The sequence below is a fragment of the Canis lupus genome, chromosome 9 (assembly GCF_048164855.1).
Source record: "Canis lupus baileyi chromosome 9, mCanLup2.hap1, whole genome shotgun sequence".
NCBI lineage: Eukaryota > Metazoa > Chordata > Mammalia > Carnivora > Canidae > Canis > Canis lupus.
Genome location: NC_132846.1, coordinates 29,254,678 through 29,276,688, shown reverse-complemented (window position 1 = coordinate 29,276,688; position 22,011 = coordinate 29,254,678). Strand labels below are relative to the sequence as shown.

At 40.6% G+C, this 22,011-nt stretch overlaps 1 protein-coding gene, 1 long non-coding RNA gene and 1 pseudogene across 2 annotated transcripts in view; 1 reads left to right on the top strand and 2 right to left on the bottom strand.

Annotated features, from left to right (window-relative positions):
* The window catches only part of FRMD6 (FERM domain containing 6), a 232,547-nt gene that overhangs the window by 201,010 nt on the left and 9,526 nt on the right, over positions 1 to 22,011 (bottom strand). The gene's annotated exons all lie outside the window — the stretch shown is intronic.
* Positions 197 to 21,564, top strand: LOC140639390 (uncharacterized). The gene is made up of 3 exons (XR_012036119.1): positions 197 to 464; positions 1,221 to 1,333; positions 21,380 to 21,564. It is a non-coding gene; the product is annotated as an uncharacterized lncRNA (long non-coding RNA).
* On the bottom strand, positions 4,323 to 4,423 carry LOC140640708 (U6 spliceosomal RNA; annotated as a pseudogene).

Below are 22,011 nucleotides of genomic sequence, written 5' to 3'. Positions count from 1 at the left end.
TGTGTTGTAGATGAAGAATTACAGATCTGGCTAAAACTCCTACTTAGCTGAGGGCTTGAAAAACAGAAAGATACAGTGATTTTCCCAAAGCTGCACAGCAGATAGAGCTGAGAATCTGCCAGTTTTCTAAGTGTTCCTAGTGCTTTGTGTATCACATGATCGTATCACATTACTGACACTGGCACTTGCTGAGGATCAGCTGGGGAGAGATAACGCTGGTGTCTGTAAGCCACAAAGCACTCACACCTCTTGGCTGGTGATCCACTGGCCAAAGTTGGAATTCACTTACCAACACCAGGGCATAAGCAAGAGGAACTGGCCACTGCTGACCAGTGAACCTGCCACCGAATCTTGATGAAAGGTTCCCACTACATTTGCAGAACAGATGCTGAGACCAAGGGATCGTATTTTACTGTAATGGAAGCCGTCCGAATGTATGCCTCACCCATCTGTCTTCTCTCAAGGTACAGCAGCCTTCCCTCTTTATCTGACTGGAAGGTACAGTTATTTTTATTGTCAGGAGCATAAAATACATGGGGACATTTGAATGGGGATCCTTGGATGCACAGAATCAAGCATAAAGCAACTGCTAAATATTTTGTAGCATTTTCATAATTCATGAAACCTGTTAGTCCGTGGAGATTTTTCTAGATACCCCATCTTCTATAGGCTGCAGAGAAAGGAGAAAGAGCTATTTTCCTTAAGGGTCTGCCTATCTGATCTACTTTGCCTCATTTACCCAAATATTTACATAGGGCTATCTCTTGATTACTAACTCTCCTAATAGTGACCTGTTTCTTGCCCCAACTCTGGATGTTTTGGGACAAGCTGTTTAGCTATTTCAGGCCTTGGTTTATCAATTCATGTAAAGGACCAGTCTGCATGTTGTCATGAGGAATACACTGAGTTAATGTTTATAAACCATGGTGATGTTCTCAGATGAAAGATGTTCAGTGACTATAAAAATACTCCTCTGTGATGATTAATGCATGGTCTTTGCCAATGAGATTATTTAAATGATGGAACAGTGGCTACTATTTTAATCGTATAGAGCCTCACCGAAGTTTCAAAGCACTTTTCCGACACTAAATCATGGCATGTGTTACTTAATCCTCACTTTAGAGACAGGGAAGTTGAAGCACAGTAATGCATGTGCTTTTACACATGGGCAGGGGTTAAATTTTACTGTGTTAAAGTTTTCCGGGTTGCTTCTCTTTCAGAACATTCTCCAGATTCATTCACCTTGTCCCTCTCACCAGGCATTTTGTAAAATATCCTGAACCAAGACATTTGCCCTGGACAATGATTGCAAAGCTCACAGGAAATCCATTTAGTAAGTATTTATTGAAGTCCTGGAAATAGAGAGATGAGAGACATAATCCATGGTCTCAAAACCCTTACAATTCAAAGGGAGAGGCAGAGCAGCAAGCGAGTGGTAAGCTGAGTGCTGTGATAGACACATGCATACAGAGGGAGAGTATCCAGATGAAGAGTGAAGGGAGTGTAGAGACAATTTAAGAAGTGACGCTTTGTTTGTTTGCAAATGTGCTTTGGTCATGAATCTTAATTTGGGTTCCTTCAGACACAGTTGCTGCAGCAAAGAATAGAGGTTTATTTATTTTTTTAAGATTATTTATTTATTTATTCATAAGAGACACAGAGAGAGAGGCAGAGACACAGGCAGAGGGAGAAGCGGGCTCTCTGCGGGGAGCCCAATGTCAGAGTCAATCCAGGACCCCGGGATCACGACTTGAGCCAAAGGCGGACTCTCAGCCACTGAGCCACCCAGGAGCCCCTGATTTGAGGTTTATAGAGAAGCTTACTTGGAAGATGAAGAAAGTACCATAAGGTGACAGGGAAGTTATCACTATGGGCGACCAGAGCTTATTTCTGGGGAAACACACATCTCAGAGGCATCCCTGCAAGGAGCCAGGGAGCGGGGGTATTTGTGTCCCAATTCCTATTGGCTATGGTGGTGGACTGCTTCTGGAGGACATTAATTCCCTAACATTCTTGCCTATGTCATATGGGACAAAGTAGGCTCCAGGCACCAGAGGAAGTCTTCAAATAAAGAAGTGGTGGCAGTTGGAAGTCCAAGGCACTTAGGGATAAGGGTGAAAGGGACAAACAAGGCACAGGAGCTGCTCTGCCTTTTGAAGAAAATCACTGCTTGAACTCAAAGTACTTATTCTCTAGTGTGTGTCTCTCTCTCTTTTTAAATTCAGTTAGCCAACATATAGTACATTATCAGTTGCAGATGTAGTGTTCAATAATTCATCAGTGGCATATAACACCTAGTGTGCCTCTTTGACAGTCTGGTTTGTAGACAGCTATTTAACTATCCATTTCAGTCTACAGAGGACAGTCTCTATTAAGAGCAGGGACAAAGCTGGGGGAAGATCAACTCACAGCTTACGGCTTACTACATGTGCAAAACACACAGCTCACTCCTCTTGTCCTGCAGGTCTCAGAAAAGACGCCTCCTCCTTAGCTTTCTTCTTGACCCCTTCCTTGTCCTCCGTAGGACTCTGAGCTCACCCCTCTCGTGATGCTTATAACATCCACTTGCACTTTTGTATTTACTCAACCATCTTCAAAAGACTCAACTTCCTGAAGGCAGAATCTGTGCCTATCAGAGAGTCTCTCTGTGATGCATGTGATCTTCTCTTAAAAGAACAAGAATAGGGGCCCCTGGGTGGCTCAGTTGGTTAAGCATCTACCTTCAGCTCAGGTCATGATCATGTGGTCATAGGATGGAGCCCCACATGGGGCTCCCTGCTCAGCAGGGAGTCTGCTTCACCCTCTGCCCCTCTCTCCCTTCATGCTCTCCCTCTCCCTCTCTCTCTCAAGTAAATGGATAAAAACGTTTTTTTTAAAAAAAAGAACAAAAATAATAAATCTTTTCTACTTTATGACTTCCCTTTAAAGCAAGTGTCTGGGGATCCCTGGGTGGCTCAGCAGTTTAGCGCCACCTTCAGCCCAGGACCTGATCCTAGAGACCAGGGATTGGTCCGAATCAGGCTCCCTGCATGGAGCCTGCTTCTCCCTCTGCCTGTGTCTGTGTCTCTCTCTCTCTCTGTGTCTCTCATGAATAAATAAATAAAATCTTAAAAAAAATAAAGCAAGTGTCTGGGAGGGTGTGTGAATAGTCCAGAAGAAGTGTAAGACGAGCTGAAAGTAATGAGGTCAGTGACTGTAATGCAATGAGCACAAAAGGAAGGGGCAAGAGGAAGAGAGAGCCACCAGGATGAGATAGTCTAAGGGTTAAAATTAAGCAGCAAGAAGTGTAACATCATGTGAAGAAAGAAACCTTTTTAAAAAGCCTGAGGAGGGTATGTGATGTCATGAGCACTGGGTGTTATTTACAACTGATGAATCACTGACCTCTACCTCTAAAACAATACACTATATGTCAATTAATTTAATTTAAATAATAAATAAATAAAACATTAAAAAAGAAAAGAAAAGAAAAAAAAGGAAAAATTAAATAAAAATAAGCCTGAGAGGAACCTCCATGCTGGCTTCCACAGTGGCTGCACTAGCTTGCCCCACTTACATCCCCACCAATGGTGCACAAGGGTTCCTCTTTCTCCACATCCTCATCAACATTTGTTGTTTCTTGTGTTCCTGATTTTAGCCATTCTGACAGGTGTGAGGTGATATCTCATTGTGGTTTTGATTTGCATTTCCCTGATGATGAGTGATGTTGAGCATCTTTTCACATTTGTATCATTATACTATACACCTGAAGCTAATATAACACTATGCTAACTATACTAGAATTAAAAGAGAAATAACTAGAAAGTCATTTCTCTAAGGCATGAAAGGTTAAAAAGTGTTTTTAATTCACTTTTTGTCAACTCTGCTTTTAAATTTAGGTAGCTGGGGCACCTGGGTGATGCAATTGGTTAAGCATCTGACTCCTGGTTTTGGCTTAGGTCAATCTCAGGGTCGTGAGGTCAAGTCCCATGATAGGCTCCCCACTCAGCATGGAGTCTACTTGGGATTCTCTCTCTCTCCCCTCTACCCTTCACACTCAAGCTCTCTCTCTCTCTCTGAAATAAAGAAATAAACCTTTAAAAATGAATAAATAAACTCAGGTAGTCAAATAGCTTGAATGAACATATCATTTTGTGTTTAAATGCTTATTTTCTTTTTGTTGATTATGAATTTTTACACCCCTACTGCAGAACATTTTTTAAAATACAGAGAGGTTTCAAAATTGTAGTCCTAATTCCCCAAGATAATTACTGTTTATATTGTGTTTGTATTTCTGTATAATTTTTATCCTACGCAGATCAAATCTATAACTTCTATTTTTGTAAAATGAGAAGCATACAAGAATTTGCATGTCATCTTTGCACAGGTGCCATGCTAATCTTCCTGTATTTTTTTAATCTGGGTACACATGCTGCTGAAGTATTGTACATAAAATTTTATATTACATATTGCACTTTCAATTTCTACTATATTTTAACTTTGCCCACAGCAGGATTTCTTTTTGGTCTGATCCTTCAGGCCAAATCTAATTTTCTCTAGTTGCTGGAGAAATTTCTGGAATAGAAAGTATTTTCAATCTTGGGAAGGGTAGCATTCTCGGGGAAGGGTAGCATTCTCTTTCTAAATCCTCAAAGGGACACACTTGTGGAAATTTGTCAAACCTATGATTTTAGGATGATGCTGAGGTGCAGATATGTGTGACTGGATTTTAAATTCATGCTCTATTTCCTAGAGCACTTTCTAAAAACATAAAAAGGAAAACAGGGATTCTCATTATGGTGCTACTACTCCCAAAACATGGTGCCATGGGATTTTATAACAGAAATATGGTGGCCAGACATCTAAACGACAAAGCTAATTGAAAAATGTAAAGCCTATCTGCAAAGGCTAAGTTTAAATTGCTCATCATTTGTTCTTTTACCCTATCCCTGCTCTCTGGTTTTATGTATTTACATAAAAATAGCTACATGTAAAATCTGTAACTAAAAATGATACTGTTTGCATGTCATTCATAACCTAAAATTTTGAGGTTAAGACCAGATTATTTTCTGGCATTTAGAAATAAGACGTTTTATATACAAATCCATTTTTGATTTGATGAGTGGTCTTGGATAAATCAGTCTGAGGTGTGTTTAAGCCACTTTTAAAATTCTGCTAAAGAACAAATCTAAGGAACAGCTAAATTAAGAATGTCATCTTTTCACTTTAAATTTCTGTAGATGAGTCATTTAAATGACCTTTAATCCTAGTACATTTAAAATGACTACTACAGTTAAAAGCATTCATTCTACACTCCACAATTTCAATTCCATGTTAAGTCAGTTCTCTGTACTGCTCAGAGAAGTCTATATACATGAATGGGCTTAATCCAGATGGGACCAAAAATATGATTTGTCCAGAGATAAGCCTTTACAGTAAATAAATACCACTTCTGCTCTTCACAAACTTGTCTTGGTGAGTTAAAGGAAAGTAGAGAAACAGAATTTCAGAACTGATTATTTCATTTTACAATATATATAAGCTTCCCACATGCCAGTTACAACATTAGGAGCCCAGGAAGGAAGGTAGGTAGGTCATGGGTCTCTGTCTTCGACTGGCTCATCTCTGAGTGAAGGCGTTTCAGAGTTTTCTATAGAAGAGACATGAGGCTTAGACCCAAGATATATTCCAGGGGAAAGAAAAGGAGTAAATGGGGCCAAGCCTGGGATTTGTGTCTACAAAGTACACAGAGCAATTCATTGAACTTGGCATCCCTGGGAGACTAATCCATCATATCACAGCATCTCTTTAGTGAAAATTTATAATTTCAAAACAGTTGGCTCCTGCAAGGCTCTTTTTGCCTCCTCCTCCTCCTCCTCCTCCTCCTCCTTTTGGCTGAGCTTAAGACCTACTTCTTGGCTGGGCTGTTTGAATTTTAGTTTCTTAACCTGCCCACCTCTATCAATAAATCAATGTTTCTCTTCCAAATTCTTTTCTAAATTTAAATAAAAATGACAGTAGTCCTTGTTTTTAAGACTATATACTTCTACTGGAAGATAAAATACATAAATATGTACATTTTTCCTGAAGATTCAAATGCATTTTGTTTCATCTGAGACATATCAGTATGATTATTAAAAGAACATTCAAGTAACACTTCCTTCAAATTACGCACTCCAACCCTATTTTAGCTCTTACATTCTACTAGTAAAGGTACCTACTTTACTATGAATTGTTCATAATATAAATACTATGCCTTGTAGTTCTACTTTAGTAAATTTATGTATCATGTCAGTTTTTTAAATAGACCTTTTAGTACTCTAACTTACATATAGTAAAATGTACCTATGTTAGTATACAGTTCCATCAAAAGTTTATGTCTTCAACTACCTCTACAGTCAGGGACACAGAACATTTGTATTACCTCCAAAAGTTTCCTCAACTCTCTTTGTAACAACATCCTCCTCACCCCCAGCCCCAGATAACCATTGATCTCCTTTCTATCATGATAGGTTAGATTTATCTTTTGGGGATCATAAAGTGTACATTTTTTGTGTCTGTTTTTTTTGATAGACATAGTATTTTTGAGATTTATCCATGTTGCTACATAAATAAATAGTACATTGCTTTTAAACACTGGATTTAATTCCATTTGTGGATATATCACACTTTGTATGTTTATTTACCTCTTGATGGACATGTGGGTTGTTTCTAGTTTTTGGCAATTAAGAATAAAGCTGCTGTGACTGGCAGCCCGGGTGGCTCAGCGGTTTAGCGTCACCTTCAGCCCAGGGCATAATCCTGGAGACCCGGGATTGGGTCCCATGTTGGGCTACCTGCATGGAGCCCGCTTCTCCCTCTGCCTTTCTCTCTCTGTGTGTCTCTCATGAATAAATAAATAAGATTAAAAAATAAAAAGCTGCTGTGAACATTCAAATGTAAATATTTGTGCAGACATATATTTTCATTTATATTGAGTAAATTACCTAAAAGTCAGGTTGTTGGGCCATAGGGTACATATGATTAATTTTATAAGAAATTGTCTCTTTTCCAAAGTGGTTGCACCAATTTACATTCCCATAAGCAGTGTATGAGGGCACTTGCTCCACATCTTATCCAATTTTAGCCATTCCGGTGGGTGTATTGTTGTATATAATTTGTACTTTCCTGATAACCAATGAAGTTAAAATGTTTCAGATGTGTTTAGTGGCCATTCACAGATATCTTCGATGAAATATTTGGTCAAATCTCTTGCCCAGTTTTAAATTCATTGTCTTTGTATTGGTTAGTGATAAAACATCTTCATATATCTGAAGACAAATCCTTTGACAGACATATGTTTTGTGAATATTTTTCCCCATTTTGTGCTTTGCCTTTTCATCTTCTTAATGCAGTCTCTCAAAGAGTAGATGTTTTTGACAATACCAATCCACAGAACATGGTAGGCATATCTGTTTACAAGTAAACTTTGCTAATGAGTATAGTGAGTTTCTCTTAAAATGCTGTGCCAAGGTCACTCATGCTGCCTATTTCTGAGTGATTGCTAATGTATCAGTGGCAAAAAATCCCAGGGATTATCGAGCGTAAGATTCACCAATGATATAAATCTCCAAATTTTGTGCTACCAGGAGTCTCTGCCTCAGTGACTATCTTCATTCCTTTCCTTTCTTCCCAATACTTCTCCACAGAATGTCTTTTTCATTTTACAGGATGAGTCAGCAAGGAGTACACTATTTCATCTCAGTGTAAGGGTCACCATGACCTTGTTGCATTGAAAAAGTAATTTAAAAGTTGAGTCTGTTCTAGATTTCAAGAGTAGAAATCTCTGATATATTGACTTAGAATACTCAAGCCTTTCCTTGGCTCTCAATACCAGAATCCAATGAGTTTGTCCTTTCTTCTAAGGAGACTAGCGGCCTGTGTTTCATTCATTTCTTTTAGAAATATTTGTTAAAATGTACCATATGCCAAGCCTTGTAACAGAAAAGCAAGAAATACCTAGTGTACCATATATCAAATCTTTTAGTTTATTCTTAATGGAACAACAAGCCATCTTGAGGATAGGAATCTTATTCATTCTCCTGTGCTCAGTGCTTGGCATATAGGTATTTATTAATGTAGTTAATGTATGAATGATTGTATGCAAGCATACATGAATGAAGTGTCAGAGAAAGCTGGCTTGCCTAGTTTTCTGTTTTCTATAATGTGAGTGTTTTCTATAATAGGAAAGCTATAACCAAATAGCTACAGCCAATCGAGAGAAAATCATGCTATGGTAGCAATAAAGTAAACCAGATCTCCCAGTAGGATCCTAGCTAGGAAATCAGTTACTTCTCAGATTGAGGATTCTATCATTTTGCTTCCTAAGTTAAAATTTCCCAAAGCAGGAGAAAATACATGGGACCCCAAAAATGAGAAGGGTCACAGGGAAATTAGTTTCTTCTTATATTATATCAGAGATATGATTAATAAGAAGAAAACTGACTACTACTCTAACACATATTATTTAGTACAGTTTATAAAACAGGTTCATATCCTTTTCTTATTGGATCCTTACAATACTCCTGGGAGGTAGCCACAAGAGGTATTAGTATCAGTATACTTCCACATTATAGAGTTGGAAATGAGGTTCACAGAATGAAAGTATCTTGCCCAAGATCTTACAGCTACTTAATAGAAAAAAAGGCTAGCTGGATTCTAATATTCTTTTTTGCTGCCCTTGGAGGACAACCCCCTTACTTGATGGGGTGCCATGGATGATATATCTAAATCTACATTTCTCTTTTCCTCTTAATTTTTAAATAATATCCCTTTTTGTGTCATGAAAGGAGATAAATTATCCTTATCATAGTGTATCTTCATGGTATGCTCTGAACAGTATTAAGGAAAACTCCATTTTTAAAACAAAGCTTTGATATAAAGCTTCACGTAATTCCATAGGAATGACCTCCTTGGAAATCATGCTCCTTGGATTCTGTGAACCCTCAAATTCTTTTTTTCTATACAAACCCTACTTTATAAGAAATTAGCTGGAACATGCAGAACTGATTTTTTTTCTTTTACACAGATGAAGCTTCCATAATTGTTTTTACATTTTACCTGTCCAAGAGGAACTCCTTAGCTGAGGCACATCTGTTCAGAAATTTCAGTCTTGCTATGCTTGTAGGACAATGGTGCTTGATAGTTGTAGACAGGAACTTGGGAGGAGCTCCACAGAGTTATTCATCACCTCTGTGAGTTATCACATCAAGACATACTGGAAAACCAGCTTGCATTTGGGGAAAAATCTTCAATGGCAACCATGACTATGGCTAGACATTACTACTGTAACAGGATTACATTTTCAGGCCATTGCTTTGCAGAAGGTAAAGTATGTCTGCCTCTGCCTCAATGACAATGGTGTAATTGTAGGCTTCATAATTGGGTCTAAAGGAAGGAAAATTCAAGGACTGTGGCTGGGTCACTGGGCAAAATTTGAGATTATATCATCCCTGCCAATGGTTGAGAGCTATGACCAAGAAAAATACAACTTAATCTCTCTTTCTCCAACAGCTATATTTCTACATTCTTATTGGCCTCTATAATAGCTATGTGAAAGATAAACACTCTCTTTATTAATGCTTCATTAAGAATTTTCATATCTGTGTGACATGTAGTATATTCTTTGCTCAAAATAAAGTACTTTAGAGCTTTGATTCCAGCTGGTCTGGATTGGAAAACTCATTAATGCTGTTAGAATGACTGACCACAAACTCCTCAGGGGAGAGTTATGGTCTTATATGTAAGGAAACAGCCAAACTGGATTGGTCAACTTTTATAAATAACTATTGGAAAATGTAATTTAGAGGGATGAGTACATCAGTTACAGATTGTTTCCTTAATTGCCCCTGTTATTTCCCAGTTTCAAATTTTAGGCATTTTTCATGACAAAAATAATAATTAAAGTATGCAACAAAGCTCATCATTCAGTTTTATAACACAACATCTATCTGTAATGACAAAGGGAATTATAAATGACATTGCAATTTGGAGACAAAATTGCAAGATCTTTTATAGTTAAAGCAATTGATAGCCATCTTGACCAAGTTCTAAATTTAAGTCACCATCTCTTAGTTCAGATTGGCATCAACTTAAAACAGACAAGGAATTGTTTCCAGTGGAGAAGATTAAAATGCAATTATAAATACATCTATCTTCCTTTGCCTACGGACTCTCCAACCATAATACCATTTGCATAATGGGTTAGTTTGTTTGTTCTCTGTTAAATGTTAAATTTGGAACATTTTATTCTAAGTGCCATCAAAAAATAAACACATGAAGTTCTAAGCCCACAGCTTTTCATATTTATCTGAGACTAAGAATATGTCCATTTTGTCTGTATTTAGAGAAACACAAGCACTTTCTAATTTTTTTACACACCCAAGATGACAAGGAACTAAAGAGTTATGAATATAGACAAATGAAAGCTAGTATTTTACCTCATTCTCAAAGACACACACACACACACACACACACACACACACACATCCTCACCCTGCTTCTTTTTGAAGGCATCTGGAGGTTCCAGTTTGTGTGTTGGCTTCTGGTTGCCCTGCCCCTTTGCATCTCTGATGTCTTCTATTCCTGAGCTGTATTCCTGAGTGGACACCTGAATAAGTGCATGCCTACACTCTTCTCCTACTAATCCCCTGTAAATGGGCCCTGTGTCTAACTGCCTGGATGGCAAACAGTTAACCTAAAATCCAGTTCCTGCAAATTGAGGAACTATTACTCAAGTGGAACACATTTTGCTTTTTAAAGAGGGTATCTTGGGATACATAATAGCTGAATTTAATCCTTAGAAGAGGGAATCCATGGCACCAGGTTGACCAGTAGCCAAACCTTTGGCAGGGGGGAAATTTCCATGTTCTCTCCCAGAGATGAGCACTTTCCCATCTCCCCAATAGTGCAGCCTGGCTCAGGGCTAAAAGATGAAGTTAAGATGCACAGCAGCCAAACAGCCCTGACGTTTAAGAGTGGTGATCAGAACAGTGACCTCCTAGAAGGTTAGAAAGTGTCACCCATGAGTCAAAAGCATTACAGCAGTCGCTGCTTTGAAGTATCCCAGCCTCCTGATACTTAAGGCTCTGCTGATCTAAAGCTTCTCACATTCTATTTGTATTAGCAATTGGCTTTTCCTCAAACTCCACTGCCTAGGCTCTCAGTAAAGAGATTTTATGCTATTTAATGGTAAAAATTTAGCCTCCCTGATGGTTTTCTTTAATGCAGCTACTTGAGTGTAAAGGGGATGGGTCTCCTTGGAAACATGAGTAGCAACTCAGCTACTCTGTCTCCTGACAACCATCTCTCTGTGTCATTGGCTGCCTATTTCAAGCAGTTGATATCCTGACTAGAACTGAACACTGAAGACCATGCAGTAAGGAGGAGCAAATTTACTATTAAGGTTAAGACAGATGGTGGGAGGTAGGTCCAAGTGATAGTGGAGATGCTGTCAGACCAAGATACCATGTCCAGGGAGCATGAATACCTCCCTAAGATGGAGCACCAGTTATTTTAGAAGTAGAGGCTCAATAGGTAGGTGGGGCCCAGCCATAGAGAATTTGGACAGCAGATATACTAAAATTCAGGCAGTCAGACAGTGGCATATCAAAAGATGGAGAGGGGCGCCTGAGTGGCTTAGTTGGTTTAGCATCTGACTTTTGATCTTAGCTCTGGTTATGATCTCAGGGTTGTCTGAGCATCATGATTTCAGCATTAGCCGGGCAGGGAGTCTGCTTCTCTCCCTCTTCCTCTGCCCTCCTTTGTACCCCCACCCCCACCCCACTCAAGTGCACACATGCACGTGTGCTCTTTCTCACTCCCTCAAAATTTAAGAAAAACTTAGATGGAGAACACAGGCCCTGCTACTGGGCAAAGGGCCTAGTCAGAGATAGGCAGGTATGAGTGGTAGAAGAAGACTAAGGTATGTCCCAGAACCAGCACTTAAGAGATGCGACAAAGGCAGAGCTAAAATCTGAATGATGAGAACAGGGGTGGGGTGGAGTGACTTGGAATGGGACAAAAGTGAGCGCTTCATTATCAGAACTAGACCACTAAATGAAGGGACTGAATGAGGGGGAGTGTGAGGTAAGGCTCTGTTTCCATTTTGTAGCACAACTAAGAAAACAGGCGTAACAAGGTTCTAGGATGGGAGGTAGGGACACCACTATGGTTGAATCAGAGGGTCAGGGACTCAGGGTACACATGAAAACTCTGCTATTGGTTAATGAGAGAGAAAACAGACTAGAAAAAAAAGTAGTACCCATAACTAGCCACCCCACATATTTTACATCTCATATTGCTTCCTTTCTCTTCTTGTCATCATAGTCTTAATACCTGCTTTTATTAACACTTTATCTTAAAAACTACTGAGAGAGATGACTTTTAAAGAATATGCTAGGGTGAAGAAGTGCTTTAAGAATGATCTCCCTCTCTATATATCTACCCAAGCCGTATCATGCTTGGGTACTGGCTGCATCCAGGGTTGGGTGAGCAGGCAGGGACACGTGGGGAAAGGAGTCTAAGTAGAGGCCAGAGATGATGAGCGTGACATTATATGATGTGCCAAGTATGAGGCAGGATACTAACATACATTATCTAATTTAATCCCAACAAGGTAAGGTTTATTCTTTTCATGTACACAAATAAAGCCACTAAGGCTCAGAGAGCTTGTGTAACTTCTCTGATATCCCACAGTTGGTTAGTGCTCCATCATCAGCCTAAGTTCTCTCTATTATGGGCACTGAGAAAGCTTAAATTGCTTGCTTCCAATCAGGACTACAGAGGAGAGAGAGGTGTCAGCCAGGGAAATGCCAGGGCCTAGACTTGCATAAATGAGGAAGGCAGGGGATAAACAAAAGGCTGAGAACATAGAACTTCAGATACACCTGAATCTAGGTCAAAGACTAAGCTATCGTTTAAATGGCTGATACCCAGGCCTGACTCCAGGTCATTAGAAAAAGCTCCTGATGATAGACAGGTACTCCTTATTTAAAAATATAAATTCAGGAAGTAGCTGAGAACATTGATTAAATGAGTACCAGCTTCTTTGGAGCATAAGAGCTTTTGCCCAAGCCTTTGCCAACCAGATTTTACATTGTAAAGCCAAAGCAACCATTACAAAGAAAGACCTGGCATAGGGTATTTGCAGTAGGTGTTTAATATGTTACAGAATTGTGGATTTGGGCTGAGAAGACGGCGAAAGGAATCCATTCCTTAGTATTCTCTGATGAGTAATTTACATGACATTTTCTCAAAAGATGTAGCAGCCACCTATTATGCCAGCTGACAGGGATGGCTCCTCTCAGGCGATCAGAATATCTAGCATGTTTGGGTTATTAGACCCAAACTTTTAGCTGAAACTGGTCTCAACAAGGAGTGGGTCAGGGTATTGTGCTAGTTCAGAGAAACGTGGGGAGCTTGTTAAAATGCAGAGTTCCAGGCCCTCAGAATCAGAACATTCTTCAGGTGATTCTGATACAGTTGGTTCTGTAGGGACACTTAGAAAGAGTCTAGCAGAGGTCCCCTTCGCACCACCACCCACTCACTGTATTTGTCAGAGCAGAACTGAACTGGACACTCCTCATTTTTAGAGTGCAGGTAGAGAGCCTCCCCAGTGGCCTGCGAATGGCTACTTTTCCAGCACACATCAGTGCCCAGTGCTGGGGAGGAAGCGGAGGCCCTCCAGGTGCTCAGTGGTCAGCAATGCTGTGGCCAATCCCGGGAGACAATGTGGCAACAAAGGGAGGAGTCCTCTCTATGACAGCTCCAGTCACCTCACTACTGAGCCTCGATCTTTGCTTTTCTTTCATTTTGGCCACATGACCAGAAGTGGGTGGGTTCTGGAAATGAGGAATCAAGCAGGGGACATAGAGGCTGTTCTTTCTCCCAGTCTCTCTCCCCCGTGGCTACTGGAATTCCCCCATTTGTGCTGCATCCTGAAGACTTTCATCTATCTTGAAAAAAATGAATCATTACACCAACTATCAGGAGGAGGCTGTGCCTTCCTTGCGTGAGCCCCCTTTAAGGACAGGAGTTGCTGAGACAGAAAATTCCCCAGAGGCAGGCTTGATTGATGATATGACATTGTCTCCTGAGGACACAGTGATTTGCAGCAGCATTTCAGCAACCCAAAATAAACCATCACTCTGCACAAGGGGTGACAAGCTTAATGTCTACACGCTTCATCATAATTCTGGTAGCAGAGCTTCCCAGAGTTCTAGGTTAACTAACCCCTTCCACTTTGGCCAAAAAACCTGGAGCAGGAACATGAGAGAGATCATAAGATAATTGTTCTTTGGATGAGCACCTTTCATCTGAGGATCTCCAAGTGCTTTATAAATATTAATTAAATTGCAACAACACCTTGGCATGAGTAATTATTATCTGTCCACCACCCCCAGCTCCATACAAAACCCTTAGAGATGAGGCATTTAAAGGATAGAGTGGCGAGACTATAGTGTCTGAGTTTATCATAGAGGCAAAATCTAAACTTCAATGTTCTTCATTTCTAGAATTATATTAAAGAGTACTAAAGTGATTGAAAGGATCATATGATTCCTATGCATATATACACTATGAAGTTATACTAGAAGAAAAGAATAAAATGAATTTATCACTTAATTAGAAGAACTATTATATTAATCCTAGCTTTTAACCAATTTTTTTCTCTCCCAAGAAACTTCTTACTGTTTCGATTTTTCCACCTATGAAATGATGACATATGGGGTTCCCTAATCTCTTACATTATTCTATCACCCAATCATAAACACTGATGGCTCATGAGGTGATATGTTCTATGACCTACAAAAGGTATTCATCTTTCCCATTAATAATGGCATATCCTCACAATTTATTTATTTATTTGTTTGTTTGTTTTTTATTCATAAGAGACACACAGAGAGAGGCAGAGACAGAGGCAGAGGCAGAAGCAGGCTCCCCACAGGAAACCAGATGCAGGACTTGATCCCAGGACCCCGGGATCACGACCTGACCCAAAGGTAGACACTCAACCACTGAGCCACCCAGGTGCCCCTAGACCCTTACAATTTAAAATGTGTTATCCTGATATATCACACAATCCAGAAGAATCTTCGTGATCAAAGCTGTTACTCATATTATCAGAATTACCTTCCTCTTTATATTAGTTGATGGTCGTTGGCCTGTATGATATCTTATTTAAGTCTGTCACAATCTTTTTTTTTTTTTGAAAGTGGTTAATATAACTACCACCAAGATTTATTAGAAAAAAAACCAACAACCTATAGTTAGAAACCAAATATCGTCAGTGATTGTAAAATCTGTCCCTGCCTCTATTCTGTTGGAGGAATATCAGTTTCTCATTTACTATGTTTACCTGGAAACAGCTACCTGGAGGTAGGTTAAGAAGTAGTGGGGCTTCTTGGAGGGGCTTAAGACAGAGTTGCAAGTGAATAAAGCAGCTAAGTTTACAGTCTTTGCCAACCAGCTCTGCAGATGCACTTGGGGCTATTGTGCGCGGAGAAAGCCAAAAGAAAGAGAAGATCTGGGGTCACTGGGTGGCTCAGTTGGTTAAGCATCTGCCTTTGGCTCAGGTCATGATCCTGGGGTCCTGTGATCAAGCCCCACATCTGGCTCCCTGCTCAGTGAGGAGTCTGCCTCTCCTTGGTCTGCTTGTGCTCTCTCTCTTTTGCTCACCCTCTATCAAATAAACAAATAAAATCTTAAAAAAAAAAGAAAGAAAGAAAGAAAGAAAGAAAGAAAGAAAGAAAGAAAGAAAGAAAAAGAAAGAAAGAAAGAAAGAAGAAAGAAAGAAAGAAAGAAAGAAAGAGAAAAAAGAAAGAAAGAAAAAAGAAAGAAAGAAAGAAAGAAAGAAGAAGAAAGAAAGAAAGAAAGAAAGAAAGAAAGAAAGAAAGAAAGAAAGAAAGAAAGAAAGAAAGAAAAGAAAACCATCTTAGGCACACTCTCAAGAGGATCCCAAGCAGAGAGGAAAGGAGGAAGGCATAGAGCAGGGCATGCATACAGAAAGGTCAGAGATAATTCTGTCACTGCAAAGGCCTGTGGGAAAATGCAAAAATTAAAGAAGGCAGCAAAGATGGATCCTTCAGGTATTGGCCACAGAGGTAAATTCCCAAAGGAAAGAAAGATTTCCAACTTCTGGTTAAGACCAACTGCAGGCATATTTGATGGAATTGGTGAAGCCATAATATCGCATGTGTATGTACTAAGATTTCTTATAAGGTTTACAAAGAAAACAATGTATGCTGCTCAAGGTAGGCCAATGATAAATCTTTCTACAGAGACTGTTTATGAAGCAAGTGAGAAACATCTACCAAGGAAGCCACTGGCTAGCACAAAAATCTGTAGTCATAAAATATTCTTGGATATTTTATTTATTTTTATTCTTGGATCTTTTAGAAGTCATTATTATTTTAGGGAAAATATGGAGAAGTTCCTGAAAAAAATACATATGTAATGAGAATACTGAGGGCTAAGGAGAAAGAGCTGTACAAAAACAGACATGAAAACTCACTTATTTAATGCTGAGCAGCTACCATGTTTCCATGCAGTGTCTTCTTTGATGCTCTAAATGACCAGATGGGTTAGGAGCATAAAGGAAACAACCCACCTCAGGTTGGTGATTTGGTAAATGAGTCAGAAAAGGGGGCCCAAATCCTAGGTCTGCCATGTGACCCTGGTCAGTTACCTGTTCCCAAGGCCTCAGCTTTCTCACAGGGCTGTTGGGAGAATTAAACAAGATATTGCCCATAAAATTCTCAGCACAGAGCCTGGCATATCACAGAGAATGCACTCAAGAAATGTTAGTGCACATCACACCTGTCACAAGAGGCTCCCTACTCAATCACAAGGCTGAATAAAAATAAACAGCATCCAACTTTTCAGAGCTGATATACCCAAAGGAAAAACCATCTTCCCTAATGGCCACTTTGGGTGCTATGTCTGACTCGAACATTGCTGCTCAGTTTTCACAAATTAATTCTGGGCCATCTCTGTTGGGAGCATCCTCAGGGCTTATTTAAAATATATACATATCTGTGTATTGTTATTGATGGCAAGTCTTGGTCCTTCTGGAGTGATTTTTTTTTTTCCTATTTAGAATTTGTCATTTATAGCCCGATTTAAGGAAGAAGGAACATAATCAAGAAAGGACAAAATTTACATACAGATCGTGTGTGTGCACACACACACCTTATAAATCAACCCTAACGGTAATTTCAAGTGAGGACTTGTATAAACATTGTGAAGAATGGTGGACAATGATGTCAAGTGCATAACTTCCTGAACTCATTACTTGAAGGTTGTCTTTCATCTAATCTTGACTTTTTAAATATGATTTAACATAAAAGTCTCATTCTTTTATTGTTGTACATGAGCTGTTGGGTCTCTACTTAACTCTTTCAGATAAGGAACGCTGGGAAGGAAAGAAAGGAAAAGACTGAGGACAGAAGAAAGAGGATGAGAGGAGAGAGAAAGGACAAAAGTGAAGGGACAAGTCGAGGCAGGGAAAATCAAACCAGCTTAGAGACATCACAGAGCAATCTACCTTGCAGGCAAGAGCCATTAATTACAGTTTGTTTTTTAAGACATAACTCATGCTACTATTTGTTTTGTGAAGGGGAAGAGTGCTTATAATGGGCCACAATAAACTTTCCAGTCAAGGATAAACATTTTTTTTTAATTCTGTTCTGAGAAAGTATGTTTATTAAAATACTTCAGCCTTCTGAGAAGTGGAATCATTTCTCAGAACGTGTATTTTACCGTTTCCTTCATATTTTGGACAATCGCTCGCTCACCACCTGTTCACTTTTTCCCTCTGGTCTCCTCAAGGCTCCTGGACAAGCAGGGGCTTGTGGGAAAGGAAGGAAGCACGAAGAGCTCTCTTATGTGAATAACGTGATTAGCAGAAAGTATAAAAGAGGCTTCTTCCCCTGTTCACAAAGCAGATTTTCTTCACAAGCTGGCAGAGCTCCCAGACAATTTGCTCTGGGGACAGACTCTGGTTAAACTGCTGCCAGTGCTGCTCTGGGGCCTCCAGATTGATGAGTTGGGGCAGCCACAGGGAGGGAGCCCTGAAGTGGCAACACTGGGCAGGGCCAGCCTGGGTCACCCAGCGGGACACCATGAGCACAGAGCAGGCCCCGTGCTCTTCTGACCACTCACTGCCCTGGCCTTCTGGGACTGAAACAGCAACAGGAAGGGCTGAGGTGCTACAGAGGGAAGAGGCCGGCTACAGGGTCCAATATGGAGCCTGAGTGGCCAAAAGGTAGGGGCAGAAGTAGCAAAGGAGGGGGTGGCTCCCATCTGTGGGCCTAGGGCTCAGGCCTGTTCAAGGGACACAGAGCAGCATGGAGGGCAGAGTAACCCAGTTCCCCAGCACCATGAAAAGAGTGGCTCCTGACTTCCTGTCTGGCCCAGGGGTCTGACCAAGCAGCAGTGTGGGACTGGGGAGTGATCCTGCAGCAAACATTGCTGCCTCACAACCTGGATCCTGTATTTGGAGGCCTTGTCACCATGGCAATGCCAGCCCACCCCTTCCAGCTCCCCCTGGGTGGTGTTGTCAACAAACACTCACTCCGGAGTACTTCTAATTGAATTGGAAATTAGCAGGCATTCTATGATCTAAAATGTGTTGGTGGGGAGAAGAGAGAAGGGTCATCAGCTTCTACAGCTCCTGCCAGCTTTCCTGCTAGGGTTTAGCTCAGCCAGACCGGATTTCTGATGGGGAGACCTTCAAAAATGATTTTCCCTAATAGTAGAGTTTTAGGAAGGTTTATTGCCATGAATTATTCGCGGTCACTAGATGATTTAACTCCAAGTGTTTTCCAAATATCCTCTAAAGGATTCTTGGCTAACTTCGATATTAACAGAAAAGATGGAGATATATTTGCCTCTCTTGCCTTAAACATGCTGCAGCCAGGCTGCCCTGAGGCTGCTATGGAGCTGGGAACTGGTAATGAGGGTAAGCTGGCTGACCCACCAGCAGAAGCTTTCTCTGTTCTACTAATAGAATAACCTTTCTGGGAGTGTGTGCTTGCACATTTATGTGCATGCACTTCACCATACAACTAATTCCTGATTAGTTTCCAAAAAATTCAGAAAACATAGAAAAAGGTAAAGAATACCACCAACTCAGGATAGGCACGGTTGATATGCTACTGTATATTCCTCCTGATTTTTTCTATGCTAATACTTTGAAATGAGATTACAGCATGCATATATTTTTATTTTATTTATTTTTTAAAGATTTTATTTATTTATTCATAAGAGACACACACAGAGAGAGAGGCCGAGACACGGGCAGAGGGAGAAGCGGGCTCCATGCAGGGAGCCCAATGCGGGACTCAATCCTGGGACTCCAGGATCACGCCCTGGGCCAAAGGCAGGCGCTAAACAGCTGAGCCACCCAGGGATCTCCACAGTATGTGTATATTTTTAGAACCAACTTTTTTCACTCTACAGTAGGTCACACATACTATCCTTCCATGGTAATAAGTATAGATCCATGTTAACATTTTTAATGGCTGTTTAATAATCCACGATAAAAATGTGCTGTGGTTTATTTCAACAACTGCCTTATTTAGTTAGATATTTTAGATATCACTATGTTATTGCTGGTAGAAATAGGATCTTTACATTCCATTACATTAACATCACTGAATCCTCATCCATCCCTTAAGATGGATTCTTCAAAATGGAGCTGCTGGGTCAAATTCCATCATCTTTAAAAGCTTTGATGCACCCTGTCAAAATTTTCCTACAGGAAGTCTCCACCAATATTCCATCCTTCCAGAAGCAAATGGAGCTGCCCATTTTCTTATTCCACCCTCGAGTCTGGGCATGAAGAATCTTGTTCACCTTTTCCAGTCTGATGGTTGTAAATGATACCTCATTTGCTGTGTTAATTTGGTGTTCAGTGCTTTCTCTCCTCCCTCTGGCACCGTCTGTCATCTCTTGTAGATGTTTTCCCACCAGCGTCTTTCTCATTCAACAATAAATATTAATAGAGCACTCCCTGTATGTAGGTGCTGTACTCAACATCCACGCTACAACAGTGGCACAATGTAGGGTACTCCGGGGGAAGAAGGGGCAGCCTGCTCCTGGGGAGCAGGAGAGAACTTCACAGAGGAGGTAGTATTTATGCTAGGTTTGATGCAATGGTGGGAAAGGTTATTTAACACAGAAGATAGAGCATAATCAAAATCAAAGGGCTGTGTTCCGGTGAGGCAAGGAGATAGGATCGGCAGGATGCCAGACTGAGATAGGCTCTGGGCACTACACTATGGAGTCCAGATTTTATTCTGTGGCAACAGCAGATACTTAAAGGAAGGATTTTTAGGGGTGAATAGTGATATGATTTATATACAGCAAGTTAATTCTGGCAGTGGTATGAAGGAGGAAATAAAGAGAGAGAGAGAGAGGCTGAAAGACCAATTAAATGCCTATTGCAACTGTCTGTGTGTAGAAGCTGAAAGTCAGAGGCATTGGGACCATGGAGCAGAGAGATGGAGGAGACAAAATTTTTAGGACTGGTGACTGGGTAGGGAAGTAGGGGAAGTAGGGGAGAAGTTCAAGAAAACCTGGGGCATGGGGCACCTGGGTGGCTCAGTCAGTTAAGCATCTGCTATATGCTCAGGTCATGATCTCAGGGTCCAGGGATAGAACCCCACGTCGGGCTCCCTGCTCGGGGGTGGGAAGGTCTGCTTCTCCCTCTCTCTCTCTCTCTCTGCCTGCCACTTTTCCCATTTGTACTCTTTCTCTGTCTCTCTGTCCAATAAATAAATATTAAAAAAAAAAACCCTGGAGCACATAAAGTGTGAGCAAAAAAGAAGAGAAGGATTCAATTTTGAATCTGCTATAGTTAAGGTGCCCACTGGACTTCAGATGGGTATATCCAAGGGAAATTGTCAGTATGGATTTGGGACTCTGGAGAGAGGCTGTGGCTATAGCTGTGGATGGATATTTGGGGAATCATTAGCACTCAGAATCCTCACAATGATTTCCAGGAGTCCTTCCCTTACTCGGACCCAGGCCTGCCACCCTGTATTCTATTCTTTATCTTTGTCCCTGACCCATAAGCCCCATTCCCTTCCCTCAGAAGTGTCTAGTTGGTTATGAGAAAGAATGGATTTCATGCAGCCAGTTCATAAAAAATTTTGAAAATTAAGCTACCTATCTTCTGGTGCCAATGACAAGCATTTTAGAAAAGGGTATTAGTCACACACACAAAAATGACTCCCTATTCGTGTAGCAAATGGGCAGGAGATATTTGGGGGACAAAAAGCTTTTCTGAACTCTTTCCAGTCATACCAATAAAGTACCATCCACCCCTGCCTCTGTGTTGGGGGCTCTGCTTCCTTGCTAGAGATCCAAAATGCAAAAGCACCATCAGCTCTTGGAAGAACAGATTTGTCACTGGAGTTTGCCTTCAGACAGAGCTCTGCAACCTGAGACCTGCTTCCAGGAGCCAGGTATAAGCCCCAGGACCTAAAGAGGAACACGGGACGTGGCACCATGCCATTGGCTGCTTGGCTTCCTAGCTATGATTTGAACAGCTCAATTAAAAGGACAGACAGCTGCTGTCTAAATTTGAATGAAAACATAATAAAACAAATCTGGGTAATTTTAGCCTCCCTTGTTCTCTTCATCATCTTAATAAATCTTTACCTAGAAAGACAAAAAGTGCTGCTAAGAGCCATGCTGGGGTAGAAACGCGTCAGTTCTCGGCTCCCATTTTTTAGCAGCTAACAATCCAGCTCATCTCCAGAACAAGGACAACCTTACTCTGACCTGCCCAGAAATTGTTCTTTTTTTTTTTTTTCTTTTAATCATGTCTACTTTTCTCACTGGCTCCCTTCAAACTCTCTGTTCCTGTGATCTCAAATCACAAGTGGCTACAGCTATCTGGTAACACAGTTCTGGCTGGACCCACGGGATCAGGAACTATCCACTCTGCAAGCTGCTTCAAAGGCTACCCCATATTCCATCTCACAGTAT